The sequence below is a fragment of the Patella vulgata genome, chromosome 8 (assembly GCF_932274485.2).
Source record: "Patella vulgata chromosome 8, xgPatVulg1.2, whole genome shotgun sequence".
In the NCBI taxonomy this organism is placed as follows: Eukaryota; Metazoa; Mollusca; class Gastropoda; family Patellidae; genus Patella; species Patella vulgata.
Genome location: NC_065886.2, coordinates 49261256 through 49282182, shown reverse-complemented (window position 1 = coordinate 49282182; position 20927 = coordinate 49261256). Strand labels below are relative to the sequence as shown.

Genomic DNA, 20927 nt, shown 5'->3' with positions numbered 1-20927 from the left:
AAGAATTGTGGGACCAGGCCGAGTATGCAAGACTAAGTAAAAGATATTATTTTATGTCCTTAACAAGAGGAAGAGGTATCACTGAACAAATCAGTGCACACAATCTCTCCTTCTTCAGTCTTTTAGACAATGAATACCGCAATTCATCTAAATCTGTGCTAAGGGTGCCTCAGCTGAATCTACCATTGATTGTGACAGTAGTTCCAGTAATTGGAAATCGAGGAGTAGTTCATCTGAATCTACTATTGATTGTAATTTTATCAGTAGTTCATCTGAGTCTACCACTGATTGTTGTAGTAGCTTATCTGCGTCTACCACTGATTGTATGAGTAGTCTACCACTGATTGTATGAGTAGTTCATCTGAGTCTACCATTGATTGTATGAGTAGTTCATCTGAGTCTACCACTGATTGTAGTAGTAGTTCATCTGAGTCTACCACTGATTGTAGGAGTAGCTCATCTGAGTCTACCTAACCAGCTCTATCACATATGTGATAATGACTGGCACCAATATTGTCCTTTTAGGTATCATCATCCAAGATACAGAAGTACACTGGTTGTCAATTGAATGTACCTTGCATACAATTTCAATAATTATTAATGCTTCTATTTTAATCATCATTCATTGAATTGAAATCTCTCTCCCCACTCATTCCTTCTCCCCCCCCCCAAGCTTTATGCAAGGTACATGTTTAAAAAGGTGTCATTTGTATCACATGGTTTAAGTCATGTCTTTTATAATGGAGATGAATAAGAATTAAGTGTTTATTTTATAATAATTTCATAATATCAGCCTCTTCAAATGCATGCATTAAGAAATTTGTTACAGATGAAGTTTGCGTTTTAAGTATTTTAGTTGTGACCCTTTATTGACTTAAAATCAATGAAAAATCTGTTTAACGCAATTAAATTAGGGTTAAACTTGAGTTATTTGATTGAGGATTTTTTACACTTCTATATATAGCTCTGTCACAGATCACTTGTTGGTTTGGTGGGATTCCATAAAAGCTTTGCTGAATTATTCCCCTTTATTGACGTAAAATCAATGAAACTTTTGTTTTCCACATTTTTTATATTACTAGTATTTGATTGATTTGGATTGTATATTCACAGAAATCTATCTGCGCTATCAGCATCTTCAAATTTGTTGAGGCCCGGTAGGGATTGCGTGTTGAGGCCCAGTAGGGATTTTATGTTGAGACCCAGTAGGGATTGCGTGTTGAGACCGAGTAGGGATTGCGTGTTGAGTCCGAGTAGGGATTGCGTGTTGAAGCCCAGTAGGGATTGCGTGTTCAGTAAGGATTGCGTGTTGAGGCCCAGTAGGGATTGCGTGTTGAGACCTAGTAGAGATTGCGTGTTGAGGCCCAGTAGGGATTGCGTGTTCAGTAAGGATTGCGTGTTGAGGCCTAGTAGGGATTGCGTGTTGAGACCTAGTAGGGATTGCGTGTTGAGGCCCAGTTTAAAACTTGTGTTGTTAATGTTATTCTTTTTATGATTAAGAAAGTAAAGATGGAGCACTAGTAGAGAGTATGTTATCTCTTGTAAGATTGAAATCTGATGACTGATTAAAATACGTACTGATTTACATCAACTGCTAGCTTCATGTACTATGTTGGCCTATCAAAATTTGGCTCCATCTTATCTTTATGATTAGATTAAATATGAGCATTAGGTTTCTCTCATAGACTTTTAATGATGCTGATATGATATGGGCCAGAATTTTAACTTTTGGTGTTTAGAGATGTATTTGACCTAACACAAGCTCCATGGGTTATGATGAAAGTTAAAAAGAAACTCTTTGATGTAATATGTGATTTTTGGTGGAAAGTGATGAAGTGCAAATAACACACCTGTGGACAACTTACACACTAATGAAAACATGTTTGTAGCAGCAAAAATATTTAAATCTTCATAGACATGTTATCTTTTTTATTTTGGGTCCTGGGGTGTTTGTGACAAAAAATGATATTGGGAAGTAAAGTCCGTAAGTTCTATGAACTACTGCAGTAGTTTATTAATATTTCATAAAGATACCAACAGGTATTTACATGTACATACTACACTCCATCGCTAGCTTAGTTTTATAACTCCTCTTGGCTTTACTTATTTATGGAAACATTTGAATTTGAGTGTCAATGTCACTCTAAAAATCCCTCCATCAGGAACTTTAAATCCATGTATTAAGGTTAAAAATCAATAATTTAAGTGCATGGCACATGCCCGTCCTCAGTTTTTTCCTACTCGTATATTTGTTTTTATACGCTTATATTTTCATGTGGACGTATATTGTCGTCATCCCAGTTCGTTTGTATGAAAAATCGTGTTTTTAGCTTGTGGAGACTCTAGAGGTCATAATTTTTATACAATTTTAAAAAACATTCAAATATATCACCGTTATACCATAATGATGAAGGAGTGTGAATTTCATGAAAATCGTACCGAAACTGCCTAACAAAATGACCGATCCTTTTACGCAAATAATGTAAAGTATATAATACTGAGGTTGTGGACACTCTACAGGTCACAATATTTAGCCGATTTTCATATACATGTATCGGACTGTAACTTCCTTGATTATGGCCCCAGATTATATGGAAAATAACGTTTTTAGCTTGTAGACCCTCTAGAGATCACAATTTTAATCCTATTTTAAAGTTACTATTTCATATTTTCTAAGAAAGTCAAACATAATTATTTCCATGTCTTTTGCTCAATAGGTTGTCAACTCCCTTTTATACGATCATAGGTTATCTTTCTCACACTTAAAAATCTTCACACCGGAAATAATAACATAATTACCTCCCTTGTTTTCCTATTCCCCACCATGGAATAGCTATCTTCAAACGTTTGAATTTGAAGTTGAAAATGATATTTTTGGCAATTTCTCAACTGGCAATAGTGAATTATAGGATTAATAGGATTATTCTTTAACAAAGTAGGACTGTTTATAGATACCATCTATTTTAGGGCTTTATTTTAATACATTTTAAAAATATAACTTAAAAATATGAAATTGTAACTTTAAAAACCGTTCAAATATATCACTGTTACACCATATGGATGGTTGAGTTTAAATTTCGTGAAAAATGAACTGAAACTGACTGCAAATAGTCTAAAAGTATGTAACACCAAGGTTGTGGACCTTCTAGAGGTCACAATTTTTATCCGATTATTGTGAAACTTAAAAGATATGTTTATGTCCTAAATATCTTGGTTCATTTTGAGATAGACACATGTCGGACCATAGCATCCTGGATTATGACCCCTTTATTGTACAAAAATAACTTTTTTTAGTTTGTTCTTTGTCCATCTCTTGCAAAATCTGGGCGTAGATTTTGCATTGTAACCACTTGTTACTGTTATTGATCGGCCAAACTAACTGAATGTTCAGTAAAAAAGAAAATGATTATTTTGTTCACCTACCTTTCTTAGATGCATTCAGGAAGGAAGAAAGAAAAGGACACATGAATTGAATCTTTGTAATTTTGGCTGCAAATAGAATTTTCCCCTTGAATGATGAGATATTTGAGAAATCCGAAGGACCACCACTATCTACTATGGATAAAGGATATTTGACATAGTGTAAACATTCTATTGTTCTCATGATTATTCCAAATCTAGACAATTTGATAATAGTTTTACAGTAAACAATTTTATTTGTTTACATATATGTAGTAAATAGTAAATGGTCAATATCTGGAAATAGATTAATGCATTTGTTGTTTTTGTTGGTATGAGTTTAACAGCCAATAACTGATGATAAGGTAAGTAACTAGATAGCTTTCCTTACAATACAATTATTAAACAATAATAAATAATAATATTTAGGGCAGCCAGCCAAGTTTTTTTGCAGAGGAATTGTTTTCTTTTGCTGTTTAAATTCACCATTTGTTGTTTTCTTTTTCCATGTTAAATTTCTATGTGAAATTGAGCTGGTCTTAATGTAGAAATTGTTGACATCTGGATGTTAGTTTGTGGGAGAATGAGTACAGCCCAACAAGGCTTCAGCATTCTCTAATCAAAATTAATAGCTAGCATATCTTTTCTAGACAGCAGTGCATTTTCATAGGCAATTATATCTCCTGAGACAAGCATCATTAGCCAGATCAAATTATGGCTGGGTTAGCTCAACTGTTCATCCTAGCACTAAAATGCCTTCTAAAACTCTCCTTATACATTCCTATATATACCTTAAAATAAACACATCTTTCTTCTCTCACCCTCTAATATCAGTCTTTTGTATTAGATATGTTTTACAGTATTGTATTGTTTATATTATTAATATAATACACAGTAACAGTTGATAATATCAATATTAACCACCAACACATATTTTACATTTTTTAAATTAATGTATTGCATGACCCCTGTCTGTCATGTATTAGTTGGTCTATTTCAAATTTTATGTGCATTGTTTCATTAGTGTAAGGACAGAAGCTTAAATTGAAGTTTAGTGATTCTGATATCTTGTGGAATTATTGGCCTTGATCTTTTTTTTTTTTTGGATCATACTATTAAAATGTTTTTATCCTGTCTACTTGAATTTTATTAATTACACAAAATATTAATTATATATAATTGCTTTTGGAATTATTTCTTGCAGAGTTAATAATGTTTCTTGATTATATAAGGATTTTTGTGAAGTTTATTTTTAAGAAGATTTACGATGATTAGTTAAGGAAAACATTGATAACATTATTGCTGATCATATTTTTTAAAGCCATTATTGCAATGGTGGGATATGCTTTGTAACCTGGCAAACTTGATTTTCCAGAGAGCTAATCCAACTTAAAATTTTTGTCAAGCCTTCCATAATGAAATCACCTACATATACATATACATATACAAATATTAATAAGAGATTGAGATATTGTATTACATTAAAAATAAAGATAATGTTAGATGTAAGTCAATCCAACTTTAAACTTTAGACAAACAATCTATTATCAAATTGCCTGCATATACAAATATTAATATGAGATGAAGATTATTTTTTTTTTAGTTAAAAATAGATTTATTTTATTTTTCCAGCATGAGTTTTAAAAATGCTTTTGTTATCAATGTCATTAAAACTCAGTATAATGGAATAATTTATTTTTATTACAGGAAATTTAATTCTAATATTGCCTATTGAAATATTAAATTGAGAAATATTATATGTGTACATGGCAAAATTCAAATATATAATTCAAATCTTAATCTGAATGGCTGCCTTAATGTCAACAGAGACAGGAAGAAACAAGTGTTTAACAATTAGATTAGGTGACAAGATTTGCTTTGGTCCGTCACCTTCATGCTGGATTTAAACATGAAGTAGGTTTAACCTGCCTTGTGTACCATAACGTAGGAAAGCATTTCATATAAGTGCAATACAACTTTTGATAGAATTTTACTGTGAGGTCATGGTATTAAAGGTGTAAGAATGTTGCTTTCTGTTTGCTAAGGTGCACAGGGAAATTGCCTCAGGCGATCACTGGTTTTGTTCATGTATCAGACCTAGTTCTTTCTCTGTGCACAAAAGACTCAGTGATGTGGATGAAAGTCGTGTTTGTAGAATTTGACTGGTTTCGGCAGCAGGGGGTTTGGTTTATTCACTCAGTAATATGGCTTTTCTTTCCCAGAGTACATTAGCATGCGACGACAATGATTTTGTAGTTTTAATTTTACGAAATGATTTTGATAATATTAATGATTATTACGGATATAAGGACGCATGTTATACACTAACTTTATAGTATGTGAACTGTATCGTCATTTAAAACCCTCGTTCAATTTATTACGTTTACTTGCTAATGCGTTACTTCGTTGTCACCTGTAGCCTATTCTTTGTAATGGAGCCTATTAGTGTTGAGAAAGTAGAAGAATGACTGACATGTTGTAAGTGCTAGTCAAAGCATGGTGTAGTTATATTGAAGATCTTATCACATAAACGATACTTGTTCTGAAAAATCACACCATCTCTGTTTTTATTGACTAACAGCTTCAGTCATTGTTATATAAGTAAGTCCATACAGTTTACAAATGTACATCATTTATTGACATATATAGGCAACCCTCATCCTTAATTTTGTAATTTCGCTGTACTTTAGTTGGAGTATATTAAGTAAACAATACAAATAACCAGAATAATGGCAAATAAACATATTTAATATAGATTTAATTGTGTATGAAGATGTTGAATATAATGCACATGGACATAATTTACAAAAGAAATAACTCTCAAGTTTGTGAAATGAAATAATAAATGAATAAATTTTTAAAGTGTATTTAAAAATTAACCTCACTTTAATTTTTAAATACACTTGATTTTTTCACCACTTTGCACCCCTCCCTTCAAGTTGACAAAGTACAGATTCCCTAAACAATAGTTTTATTACCTGCCACTGTAGAAGAGATAGTGTAGATTTGAATTTATTGAAATGTTTAATTTAAATAATGAAAAGAGATTAATTTCAATAACCCAGGATATTTTAAAAATAGACATTTTATGTTAGCAAGGAGACAGGTTTTATATGTCTATATTTTAATGTTTTATAATAACAGTATAATAATATATGTATAAAAAGTTTTAATTCTCAGTTATGATGTGATATGATCCACAATACAGCTCTTGTTCCAAATATACCTGTCATCTGATTATAAAATCATTGTGCTATTTATTTATAAACCAAGAAATCAAGCTCTTCTGCATATATTATATTTGATATGCAATAATTCATATTTTACATTTATTATATTATTTAATATGCAGTACATCAAATTGTAAATCTTCCTGTCTCATAAACATTTCAATATTTAGTATGAATTTATAAATTTATGTGGCATGGGATAAATATTGTACAAAATGATAAGATACTTGTTTTATGTTTGTGACATTAAAAAGCACATAGATCTGCTGAGTGTACCATTATTCATGGAATAACGCCAAAAAATAGGGTTGATCAGGTAACACATCTATTTTGAGGGTCCTGATCAATTTCTTTTTTATACATATTTCTAAACAAGTATTATTATTTTTCCAACAGGTAGAAACTTCTAAAATATGGGTGTGGATTACTGTATACTAATTACAGTGTTGGACCATGGTCCAAGCTAATTTTCCACTGATTGCACATCAAATTGACCAAAGCACAGAAGAAATGTGGGTTGTTAGGCAGATTTACCTCTTGCATAATGCCTGTTTAAAGGCATGACCATGGTGCCTTGTGATGACTGGATGTAGTTTTCCTTGAAGAATGTTTTTACACTGGGATTCAATCCTACTTTTCAAAAGCAAAATTTTTTACTTCCAGCAATTAACCACCCAGCCATAGCAACTGAAAATCATGGGGTGTGATAATTTGTTATTCAAAATTTTCTAGTGACATTTTGGGGCTAGTTTACGAAATAAAGCACTTTTACTCATACGGTAATGCCTTAGGTTGATCAGTGCCATCGCAGGAAAAATACTGTGGCTCCAAAATTCATGAAAAAATCTGTGTCCTCGAAATTCTCTAGGGCCTATAAAAATTGGCATCATTGAATCTTTTCTGGTTGTTGTCTATATCCAGTCATTTATATACATTTATATACTATAGTCTATATATTTGCTTTGGACACAAACACTATCATTAGGATACAATATTCTGCTCTTTTAGACCAGTTTGAGGTTGTTATTTGATATTTGGTGTCATTATAAAGATTGTGAAACATTCCACCAGATGATAAAACAAACATATTGGGTCTCATTAAGCACATTATATTATGATAAAATACATGACAAGATTATACTCTCACTCTAATATTCTACAGGACAATGGCTGAGATTATGGGGTTAAATTTTGCCTGAAAAATTCATGCAAGAATATGTTTCATGTAAAATATTTTGCCATTGAAAGTTAATCATATTTCAGATTATTCTTATTATAAAATGTAAACCTAAGTTTGGATACCAGAGGCCTGTATATATATAGTTCATGCAAGGCTTGTGCAATATCTTATAAACAGTTATTTAAAACAGACGACTGAATATCTACTGCCCTGATTTAACTCTTACTCTAAAACTAAATTTGATTAAAAGCTCTTGGTTGGGTTTGTTTATGTGAAGATTGGCCAGGTAAAACATCATTATATTAGATTATTAATGACATCAACATTACACTGATAACCTATAACGCTTATCATTAAATGTGATGTTTATTTGAAGGCGTTTATTGTAAGCTCATTTATCTTGTACTTGATTACACTTTATACAATAGTTCACATTGTCTTATAAAATACATAGAAAAAATCCTCATTATCTACTCTAACCTAGTCTGTCACATGCTTTTAAAACATTCCAAATTATAAGATATGTAATGATAACCAAAGTGACTCTACTACGCCATTCACACGCTTTAGTTAAACATGTTTAACAATTATTATTTAAGCTAACTTGACACAAATGTGGGGAAAACTTTAAAAATTGATTCACTACCTGTTTTCGAGATTGGTTTTAAAAACTGGCTTATTTTTTCCATCTGAACAGGTCAGCTTATTAATTTTTGAAGAAACTTCTCTGTACGATTTCTGAATGAGAATGGGACACTTTATAGGGTATGATAAATTTTCATTCATCACTTTTATCAGAACACTGTATTTTGGAATATTTTAATAGGTTTGATGTTATGAAAAAAATAAAGAAAATAGGTAAAATATAGATTAAAGAAGAAAGAGACTGTTATACAGTATATATATATATGATATCTTAAATATGAACATTCCTCATGTTTTCTATATATAAAAGTGCCAAACAGCCGTTTTAGTATTTAAGAGGCTAGTATTACTGTTGATGAGGGAGAAGTGTTTTTACAACCTAGATTTGACAATGATTGTGTCGATTTTCTCTTATTATCCCTCCTTATTTTCTCTAAAACAGTTTGTCTAAGTATATTGACATGGTGATTTTTTCTGTGCTTGATGCTATTTTGAATGTATGTCGGAACAATAATAGAATTAAACAGTATGATATCATCATGTACAGACAAATTGGATGGATTTTAGAAAATGCTGTGGTCATTATTCTGAGCTGAATGTAATGTTATATATAGATGAAATCGTTAGTTTGTTCAAGGAGTTTTAGTCCACTTCCACCAAGGGTGATAGCGTAGACAAATATTCTTCAATTTATACTTATTCCGTACATAGTTAGCAACTTTTGTTGAACCTTTGTAGCCTACACTAAATACCATTGAACCTAAAAAATAAAGTTTTTTTTTCTGCAAATAAACTCTTGGGTGGCTGAATATTTGGTGCATTTTGCCTGTTTGCACTTAGGTATGCTAAGTTTATTAATGGATTTTTGTCAAGCTGAGGCCATTCCCAATGACTTTATGCTGCCAATTGTTCAGTTATGGTATTTATATAAACAATTGCCATGTAATGAAGAGATTTATGTACCAATGTATTTGTGGCGTAAAGAGATATGATTAATCAAATCAATGCTATTGTCTAATCATATAGGTTTTGAAACTAACACAATGTGTATGTTTTACTTTGTTAGTGTAAAGACATTTAGAGCATCTTTAAATTTATACACAGTGTTTATGGATATAACACCGTTCGACTTTCAAGCAATGTAGCTCATCGACGTGTGTTCTCTAATAATAAGTGCAGGGGGACTGCACCACACATAATTACACAAAACAAAACATATCACTACAGGCCCGGGACTGTACAGCGCAGTGGACACTTTCGGCTATCCTCCCGGATCCATTCACTTAATCTGATATGTGTGTTTGTTTGTGATTTCTGCATATTGTGTCTTGTCCGTAGATTTGTTTTGTGTAATTATACAGAAAGGGTTCCTGAATAGCAATTTCCTGAGGACAAGATATATTGAAACCATAGCATTTATCATAATTGGCTTGACAGTCCAATAATTATATACTGTGGTATTTGGTACTAGAACAAGTTGTAAACCTGCCATAATACCATACAGTCTTCACCTTTCTTCTACTGTTTGTTGATTATTTTATTTAGCATGATGCTACCAATAGAAACATTTACATTTAAGGTTCAAATACAATTGGATGTTACCAATGAAAGTAGCCTATGAAAGTGTCAAATTAAAGTAACACAATGTATGTATTATTTAAGACAAATGAATCATGTGATAAATGTTGAAAGATAAAAGATTTACATAGTAGTTAGTTGTGTAATATCTTACTAAAGCAATTACCATACAACAATTGTTAAGACATTGTGTCATTATAATAGACTACCAGCTACTGACAACCTACTTCAAGACCTTTAACTCTTCAACGTGTCACTATATTCACTCACTGACACATGTCATGACAACCATAATACCTGATCATTTTAATCCAGTAAAATATTGAATCTGTTAGTCTTGTCTCCTCCTTGACTACAACCAATATTGGTAAACAGACTATTTGGGCTGGAGCAATCAAGACTAGGATCAGTTTTGAGATCAGTTCTAAAATAAGATAAGATTTTACGAATTTATTCATGATGTTCCTTTAGTTTTTCTGCGGCTATCTGGGTAGAAGCTAACTTTAAACCTTAACTTAATCATACCCAAAAGTTAACCTAGTACTGATTTCTGGTAAAACCTTGGACCCTTTGATAGGATCCATGATAAAAATGATTAGTGGCATAATTTAAAAAAAAAATGGTATGAAAGTGTTCTCAAGGAAAACCTAATACATGTTCTTGTAGCATTAGTAAATTGTACTTTACCATAATTATACGAGACACAATTGCTAATAAAAATTTGATTCAATTGTTACAGAAGAAAATGTCAAATGGCAGGAGATCTGAAGTAGGAACCATGTTGACATGTCAGTAGCAGGTGTACAGTTGACATGTTTGATATAATGGTGTTCTTGTACCTGGCAGACATAATATTATCTTTCTACCGATATATAGATAAAATGTTGACAGGAATAGGGTAATAAAGTTTTAAATATACCAATAACAATATATGCTGCATAGCAGGATACAACATTACAGTTTTACTAAGATAAGTGTAACAACTTGATATAAGAGATATATATCACACAATCTGCTGCTTAATGTATAAACAAGAAAAAAGTAACATTTTTATACACCCACATAGAAATGTTGTTGTATATTGTTGTCATCTCGGTCCGTACATCGATCCATCTTGGTAATTTGTTTTAGGGAATATCATATTCTACTGTATGTAATTACCACAAAAATAACGACAAACAGGTACACCTTTCGGAAAATTTTCCATATTTAATTCGCGTACAGGCTTGAAATTCATATCTGTAATATTCCTGAATAAATTACTGTATTCATTTTTTTCGATGGATATTTTCTGATACTGCACCATGGTATTTCTCCAAAACACAATATTTAGGGTTTTTTTTCTATCAATAACTTGCAAATGTTTTTATTCATTTGTCCATGATAGACACACGGCACACTGATCATGAAATGGCTTTCAAATTAAATTCCATACGACTGTGCCATATAGCTTTCAATAATAATGAGAATATTTTAAAAATTAAGCCTCTGTCGGCATGTGTATAAAATAAAAAAATCATAACGGTAAACCCAATTAAAACTAAAACTAGCATCGCTGATTTATTGACATAATTCCAACCGATTCGGGGATTCAGCATTGGAGATTCATAATACATTATTAATGACTGTTTCTCAGTGTATTCGGTGTTCTATCCAAGGATTATATTCAACTGGTCAGTGAAACCATTAAATTATGATCCAATTATTACTTTAATATCTACCGGTACACCTGGAATTCATACTGAGCGTCGAAAGCACGTGATAGATGCACAATCCATGCCGAGATCGCCTTCCTTCGATTTCCATGTGGCTTATTTCCTTACTGGACCTGTAATGAATAATCAGTAAACTTGTTTTTTTTACCAGATTATCAAAATTATCAAAATTTTTATGTAATTTATATGCATTATTTAAATTAGTAAATCAAAGAAGCCTATCGAATATTCTTTGATTATTGCTAGAGTTATGGCCCTTGTTTCACAAAAGTTATCATCCAATCTGTGTGAAATTGATGTCAGTGTCTTGTAAATGCTTCCAATACCAACAAAAGATAAATATGTGACAAGTCTTGTTGCCTGCCTGGATGATTTAGCTGCTGGGGCTTATGTTTCATTGCCTGGCAACCTATATTTAAAAAATAAAGAGAGTAAAGTATATTATATTCTCTTGAGGATTTGAGACGAACAAATAATTTGCTCATCAAGCCTTGTTATTACAAATGGCACACAAATCCATAGAGATTCCAACATAGGAACTGATTTTAAAATTTTCATTGTGTATTAACTATTGGATATCAGGAGTAAGGTAACATCAGCATTATTGATTGAAATGGACCAATATTGGATTCTAATGTATGTACCGGAAAACACCATGTTATACTGAATACTGGAAAACACACTAAATACCGGAAAACACCCTAAATAGGTAACCCGGAGAAGGGCTATACTATAAACCGGAAACTAACCCTAACACTAACGCAGGCACACAGAGGACCAGGCTCCGGGTTACCTATTTAGGGTGCCAGTCTCCGGGTTACCTATTTAGGGTATTTTCCGGTATTTAGTGTGTTTTCTGGTATTTATTGTTTTTCTGGTATTCAGTATAACATGGTGGTTCCCCGGTAGTTTTCCAGTTGTTTTCCGGTGTTTTCCGCTATATAGTATTGTCGTTTTGTATTGTGTAATATGTCTTATATTGAGTTAGAGTTATAACCCTTTAAATAGACGCTTGTTTAATAACCAGGCAATTTCTGTTTTAAAACCAAATTAGTTTAAATCATTGGAATGCTTGACATATCAATAAAATTAAACTTCTATAAGTATCTTAACTGGTTAAAGAGGTCTTTAAAAATTTGTCTGCTATCAAATTATGGAGTTGTTGTTGATAGTTATTTTTGTAATAGATTATAATAATAAATATTATTCGCAGTTAGAATATAATTACTTATAACTTATTCTAATCATCTTTATTTATATCCTGCAAATATTTGGTCAAATATTTTTCTCATATGAAGCTGTTTAAATTATTATAATCACTTCAATATCTTGGCAACGGTTGTAATGGCACAAACAAATTTTTTTGGAGAGGCTTCTAATTATATTTATGGTGTGCCTCTTTGCTGTGATTATATAAATTAAAAGTAAGACTATTTGTAGATTAATCTGTTTGGATTTTAAATACTGAGACGCCAACAGGAAATTGTAATTGACATAAATCAATTGCCTATATTAAAAAAACAAATCTGACTGAACCGGAAATGTTTGATATATAGAGAGATTTATATCAATTATATATTTATATTTGTTATCTATTTATTACACATTGGATTAAAGGTAACATTTTCTTTTCTTTACAAATGTGTGAGAAACAGATTGTTAGAAGGAGAACTACATATAAGGAAGGAATGAAATATTAGTACATATTCAAGTCAGGTTATGATTTGTTTCAAGGGAGTTTCTTCAGGTTTAATCTTCAGGTGAATGTTTTCCTTGCACAAACTTAAGTGATGAAAATGATCTGATTATTGTGGTTGACTAAATCTGTCAAACTTTATCCCCCCCCCCCCCAAATCTTATAGTGATTTCATTCATCCTTTCTCTTATGTATTGGATTATTTATAGTAGTTTATTTATACAGGAAGAAAATACTTTATTTTTTAGCATAGCTCAGACAGTAAGATTTATTCCAACAACTTTCTTCAAGTTGGTTTTAATACCCCATTTAATTTATCAAATATTTCCTGTTTAATTTCTTCTATAATGGCAGTCAATAAATGGTTTACACATTGTGCCAAAGTGCTTTCAAATCAATAACATATTATTGTCAGATAATTGTCATCCTTTCCATAAATATTTCCCTTCACCTACTATTTCCATTTCAATGACTTTTATGCAGCAATTACCAATTTGTTTCAAAGGAAACTTGGTAAGATGTGTCTATGGGTTACACCAGAGTTCTAACGGTTTAAGTATAAACCAATAAAAAACACACCAAAACAGCTATGAAACAGGAATCAACAGAATTCACCCAGAAGTTGTTTAGTTTAAATCTGTATTAATATATTTAAAGGGACAATAATAGATTTGACTCAAAACTTAAAGCATCTTCGCTTGCTTATAATATCAAGTTTTATATAATCTTAGACTCCCTTAATTGTTAAAAGAATGGGTACTGTTCTGATATGAACAAAGTAAACTATGCAATATCCTTAGAAATAATTGTACCTTTAACTTGAATACTAAATAGAAGGAAAGAGTCATGTTTCATCCTGGTCTTTGCCAAGAAAGTCCCACAGGATTTTGCAGGCTGGTTTCTCTGTGTTTTTGGTGCTTGACAAGGGATGGAGTGATTTAGATGGTACAGAAAACAAGGTCTTGTGTATACCATTGGCACCAGTTAGATGGAAATCAAAATAAGAGGTGCCCACCTTCATTAATTAGCCTGGTAAAGAAGTAAAAGATTAGACCTAATTTCATTCATTCATTCAAGTGAAATCTCTGTGAAATTGTCCATTTCTGTCAAAGCCACTGAAATTCATCAGTTTCCACTAGTCAGCAGTTGAAATTATTTTATGTAGTTAAATAATTTTCAAATTACAAAAAATAATCTGTCATCTCCAGTGTATGAATCTATTTAATTATTCAGATTACAGTTGCACACAAATCATTTAAACAGATTTGTATTGTTTCTGAATTTCTTCAATAGAGTATTGAATGTGTACTTAGTAAGAGATTTTTATTAACCTAGTTAATATGATCATTTGAGTGTAAAATTTCTTTGGCCATCATATTTCTGTGTTTTATCTTAATTGTGTATACTTATTTAGTGGATATGTCAAGTACAGGATGGTGAAAAACAACCTGATTGTCTAGTTTTAAAATTTATTTAATGGTGATAACATCAGCTGAAGATTAAGAGCTTTCTTTCACACACTGGTTTCTCGCTCAATATTTTATGTGAAAGGGATCCTGATAATTCTTAATGAGTCGTATTTGATAAACGAACACAACCCAGTTTATTCTTAAAACTGCCAGAAATGTTTTTCTTGTAAATGGAAGTAGAATTTTATAATCTTGAAATTGTTATATATTAATTACCATGATCTTATTACCATAGTTAATTAAAATGATACCAGTACAGTATTCATATGATATTCTTTACTAGATATCCTTGTCTAGTCATAAACTGCATTCATTTTTAATACATCAACTATAAAGATATGTAGCCTGCAGTTCAATATTCATGTAAAATATTGCATGTGAAAGGTATTATAATATTGATATAGAAGAAGAAGAAACTTTATGACATCAAAAAACTTACCTGGTTATAATGTATATACATTAATAATCTATAAACCAAACAAACAAAATTGAGGTGGACAGAATCGATATTATAAATTGTTGGGAATCGTGATCAATTCATTGAAAGTTAGTTCTTGACATAAAATAAATCCTTAAAGTTATTTTCTTCTTTTTGCATGTTTTATTTTTTAGGATGTAAGAAAATGAATTTCATGCTCTACCTCCTGGCATGTTACAGAAATGATTGTAGCATTTAATTGTCATGGTTTATATTTACATTTTGTCTTTGGTGTATTAAAAAAAGTTCCATCTATTCCTTTAGTAACGTTTAATTTTATAGACAATAAATTATTTTTATGATAGATTGTAATGAAATTATAATGAAAAGAATTCTATTATGAAAACAAAATTAACATTATACTTGTAGATTGACTCTTCGTCTTATTTGTAATTACAAGAACTGACATATAATCACATTTGTTCTTTATTCACTAAAGTCAATAATAATTGTATAGATAATACATCAGTCATTTTCTACATCAAAAACTGTTTATTTATATGAGTAATATGAATAGGGGATATGTTTGACCAAAATACAATAAACTTACAGCTTTACATTTGACTGCATTGCAAAGAGACTAAGTCAGAATTTCATTAACTCTCAAACGTGGTCATGAATTTATTAACTGTTTCTTGGCTATCTATCTCATAGTGTACATTAGAAATAGGCCGAATAACTATTGGTGATCGCTACACTCTATTATTTACCTATTAAAATACGTCACATTACAAAATCTTGATAGATGTCATAAGAAAAAATAAATTTGTTGAAATAAGAAAAGTAAATTTGTCGAAATAAGAAAAGTAAATTTGTCGAAATAAGAAAAATAATTTGTCGAAATAAGAATATTGAATAAATATTTATTGTGGAATGGTACAATGATTGTGAAAGTGGAGGGGGGTACCTTATAAAATTACATTAATGTTAATAAAAAGTACATGCTATCCGGCAGAGAGAAGAATTCACAAAAATATTTGTATAAAAATCAACTGTCAACCTTTGTTCCTTTATTGATAAAGAAAAAAGTTAATCCCTGCTTATTAGCCAAAATTCATTTACAAAGGAATTTTAATATATATATTTGAATATGACTTGATGAGAGAGATGATTTTACAGAAAGATAAGAGTAAAGGGTTGTAATTTAAACTGTTAACTATGTAAAACTATCACCTTAATATCCCTTATTGTTCACAGATTTGAAAGATATGATTTTCATTTTGATAAAAACGGAAAATGGAAATAATATTCATAACTTATGAATAAAAATGTAAAGAACAGTCGGAGCTGGTCCAGCTCTGTGTCACATTTCTTTTTATATCAAAAGAATGACAAATGTGTTTTGCTTTCTTTTAAAATTAGAGTTGATAAATGTGGTAGAAAAAAAAAATGTAGGCAAGCCACCTTATCAAATTATGTATAAGATGAAGAGATATATTTAATAGATGTTTAAAATTGTTGTATGTTAAAATATAAAGAATAGAGAAGTTGATTTGTTTATCAGACTATAGTAATGGTTAAAAGAGTGAGAGATCAACGAGAGATTGTATTCAATTGCCTTACACCTGCAGTGGCCTTCTTTCACACTTGTTATGTACTTTGTGTCATATTAATGAAGGTATTTGACATGATGCAGGTAGACATTAGAGTAGTGTCTTGTCACCTTCACTATATAAACTAGATTAATACAAACCAATACCTTCAAACACCAAAACCTATGTAAAGCTGACCCTAAACCTCTATACTGTATTCTAGTCCTGCTTACTGGTGCGGAACTCCCATTACAACTAGCTATAGGCTGTTAGCCTAACTGTACACCCAGCGCACTCCACTTCACTAACAGCTTCTCAGTTTATCACCAGTCAGTTAGAGAGAAAGGATGTGTTTATAAGATGTGTTGGAATATTACTTTGTGTTGATAGTTTACGATAAATACACGATTTGTGTTAGATTCATATTAAGCTGGATTGTTGTTTACTTATTGTAGATAATTTTGTTATAAACTGGTAAATACTGTTACTGTATTTCTGCAAGTCTTTAAACAGCACTACAACAAGCACTCAAACACACGGACGACTCACAACTTTTGATATTTGAAAGTTTTTTGTGTGTATACGTTAGCTTGAAGATTACTTTAACACATATCAGGTTAACTGTTAGTTAAGTTAGTGTTTAAGTGAATAAAGATTGACAAAGACAAGAGATTTATTGCCTTTCAATTTGTTTTGATTAAGATAAGTGTTTTGTTAAATAATAGACACGCTAATATAACATAGTCAATATTGACACGACTACCAGCGTGAAATAACAACTAATTAAAGGATAATACTTAACAAACTACTGTTAAATTATATTACAGTTTGACCCTGTCTACCTAAATTGATTGGATGCTTTCTTCATCCCATTGTCACAAAAGGTAAGTTTACATTTTAAACTTCTTAAAGACAATTCACACAGTTTTCCCCAAAATTGCTGGTAGAAACATTGAAGATTTTACAATTTAATGCATAGTGGAATGGAGTCATGAAGTTTATTGCTTGGGGTAAACATTAAAAAAAACATTAATTAAATCAAAAGTAACTGAATAAACCTGAATTTAAGTATGTCAACCATGCTTGTATATCATCTACCAGGCCTAATAATAATATTTTATTAATGTATTGTGATGCCTTGTTTAATTAAATTTAACATATCCCATAAACATTAAATTGTAACAGATAATTTACCGTTGAGATGACAGTAATTTCCTACCAAACATTCTGTTTATTGCTTTCAATCTAGTGATCTCTTGATCAAATCTGACAAGGGTTTTATTTTATTTGTTTAAAAAAATTGATAGAAATACACAAGTAAACATTGTTTTTATAATGTATATATTTATAAATAATACATTTAAAGAAGTATTGTATATTTGAAATTAAAGTGTGTATCCAAATATCCACAATGTTTATACCAGAAGCACACACTAAGTTGTAAAGAACCATAAATTTTCAATAAATGTTTAATCTAATTTATCAAGTACACAATTACTCACAAAATTTAGGTTTAATTTAGATATTTGGAGCGATTGGTGATAATTATAATATTGTTCAGAATTATTACCATATTTATTAATGCGTACTTATTAGTAATAAAACTATATTTATAAGTATTTTCATTGTAGGTTTATGTATTTTTTATGGCTTTACAATAGTTTGTTTATACTAAACACTCACTCAGAAAATCATGAGTGATGCTAACAATGTCAATCAAACGGTCTACTTTATTTTTACATCTGATCCCATCTGGAATACATTAGAAAATAATTACCTAATACATTAAGGCAGTGACAATATATACTACACATACAATTTCCTTGCACTTGTCTGTCTTCTTGCTTGATTATTTATTTTATGGTATATCTGTTACATGGGAATATTTCTAACATACATGTAAACCCCACAAACAATATTTAAAGGAAGCATATCATATTTATCAAGTCTGGCTTGAAAAAAAAACTTGAAACGAGTAAAAAACAAAAATTCAAATGTAAAGTTCAAAAGTGAAATAAATTTTGCAAAAATGTCAAAATGTTTTACTCGCAGTATTATGTTAGCATTATGTTTAAGTTGGTTTGGGTGTAAAATATGAAAAGAAATAGCCCACAATGTTATTGAAGATGTGACATAACCATGAACATGTATGAATATGGAATAATACTGGAAATCTTGATCATGTTGTTTTAATTACTCACCCAAGAGTAAAAGTCAATGGTCCCAAACTAAATGTAAAAAAATTAGTTAAAAGTAAACCAATATTTGAATTATGATCATTTTGGTTCTGTTTTATTTCCTACAAATTGTAGTTTAATTTAATTTAAAGAAAATGTCGGAGAACACAGTGGTGATCATTAGAATATCTTCAGGATGTGGCTACATTAATGACTCATTTTGCTGGTATAGTCATTTATTAAAACCTTATTAAACATCGCGTAAATCTATTGAAATATCATTACTCTTCAAAAACAGTTTATTATTTTCAATTTTGAAATTTTCTAAATCAAAATTGAAGAAATTAAGTGATCTAAAATGCAATTTTTGTCTAGACATATATTTTGATTTTTATCTGTAAAGATTTTATCCTCCTGTAATTTTATAAATTAAATGAAAAAAGAAAAGAGTGTGGTTGTAATTACAAATTGGTACTTCTGAGAGGACTTCTAAAATGTTTAGATTTTGTGGACCATTAAAATGATTTCATGTGTATCTGATCTTATCAAGATAATTTATATTTCATTGTGGAAACCTGCATATTAAAAAAACTTCTAACATTTTACAAATTGATATTTTCTTTGGGTGCTTTTGAATGTCATCTGCATGTATTAATAATAGATGCAATGTATTAGAAATATTTCATGTGTATCTGATGTTTATCAGAGCTATAGTATAATACACAATCAGCAAATCAACACCCAGACCATTTCAACATTTCTATTCCATGTTTAAAAATTTAACCAGCTTCAATTGTGCGAGTAAATATACAAAAAGTATTTCATACAAGCTTAATTCTTGTTTTGTACAATTATATTTTTTTATGAGCTGAATGTTAACCTACACCACTGTATTTTGAGCACAACTGCTCAGTCCAGTCCAAATTCTTTATTATACCATCCAAATTTTATTTCATCTCCTTGCAAAGAACAAAAAGAACATTTTAAGTGTTACTTAAGTGTTACTTCCATAAATTTTGTAGTCCAAGAATATAACGGATATAAACTTTAAGGTAGTCAATAGAAATCCTTTTTCAAAATGTTTTCATATTGATTAAAAGCAGTATTTTAGGGTTTGGATCAGAATTGAGATACTCGAGTAAAAATTAAACTCTTTTTGTTAAAAAAGATGGCAAAAACACACATGACTTGTCACAGACTTCACAAGAAACACAATTTAAGCAACACTTTTTTTTTCTGTTCATCGATATTTTGCCGAAAATATGATTTCTTCAAGTAGAATAAAGCTGATTGAGAGATATGGTTTATAACCAGGAGTTATATCAATAATTGATGTTTAATATAGTCCTGTATGGTGGTCTATTCATATAATTTGTTTTTTATATAGATTAATCAATTTTAAATGCAAAATCAAAATAAAATGTAAAAAAATCAAATCAAAATAAATTTATATACACTGATGCCATGAAAACACACCACTTTTATAAATGATGAATGTAATTCTTCTTTAATAGATAGATACATTTTAATCTTACAATTCTGAAAGTGACGGCATCAGGTCATGACAATAACATGTAAAATGATGTTTACACGATCATGCAAACGCATCACAGGTCAATTCTCTCTAACACGAGCAAATGAATTCGACTGAATGGGAATGTTGAAAATCACAATTTTATGCTGCAGACTGCAGACATGGGGTATAACATGTGGCTTTTACAGCACTCATATAGTTCTTTGGAAAATACAACAATACCTGTATTCAAGGGTTGACAGTGCGTTAATTCAAGGGGAGCCACAGTAGCTCAGTGTGTAAGATGTTGGTTCG

The 20927-nt window shown here is 30.5% G+C and overlaps 1 protein-coding gene across 2 annotated transcripts in view; it reads left to right on the top strand.

Annotated features, from left to right (window-relative positions):
* The window catches only part of LOC126829624 (cell adhesion molecule-related/down-regulated by oncogenes), a 131447-nt gene that overhangs the window by 59447 nt on the left and 51073 nt on the right, over positions 1 to 20927 (top strand). The window contains exons 1-2 of one of the 2 annotated variants that reach the window (XM_050559599.2): positions 17268 to 17396; positions 17750 to 17806. The gene's annotated coding sequence lies outside the window, so the exon portion shown is untranslated. Of the gene's footprint in view, positions 1 to 17267; positions 17397 to 17749; positions 17807 to 20927 lie in introns of those variants that run through there. The other variant, XM_050559598.2, reaches the window with a different exon arrangement.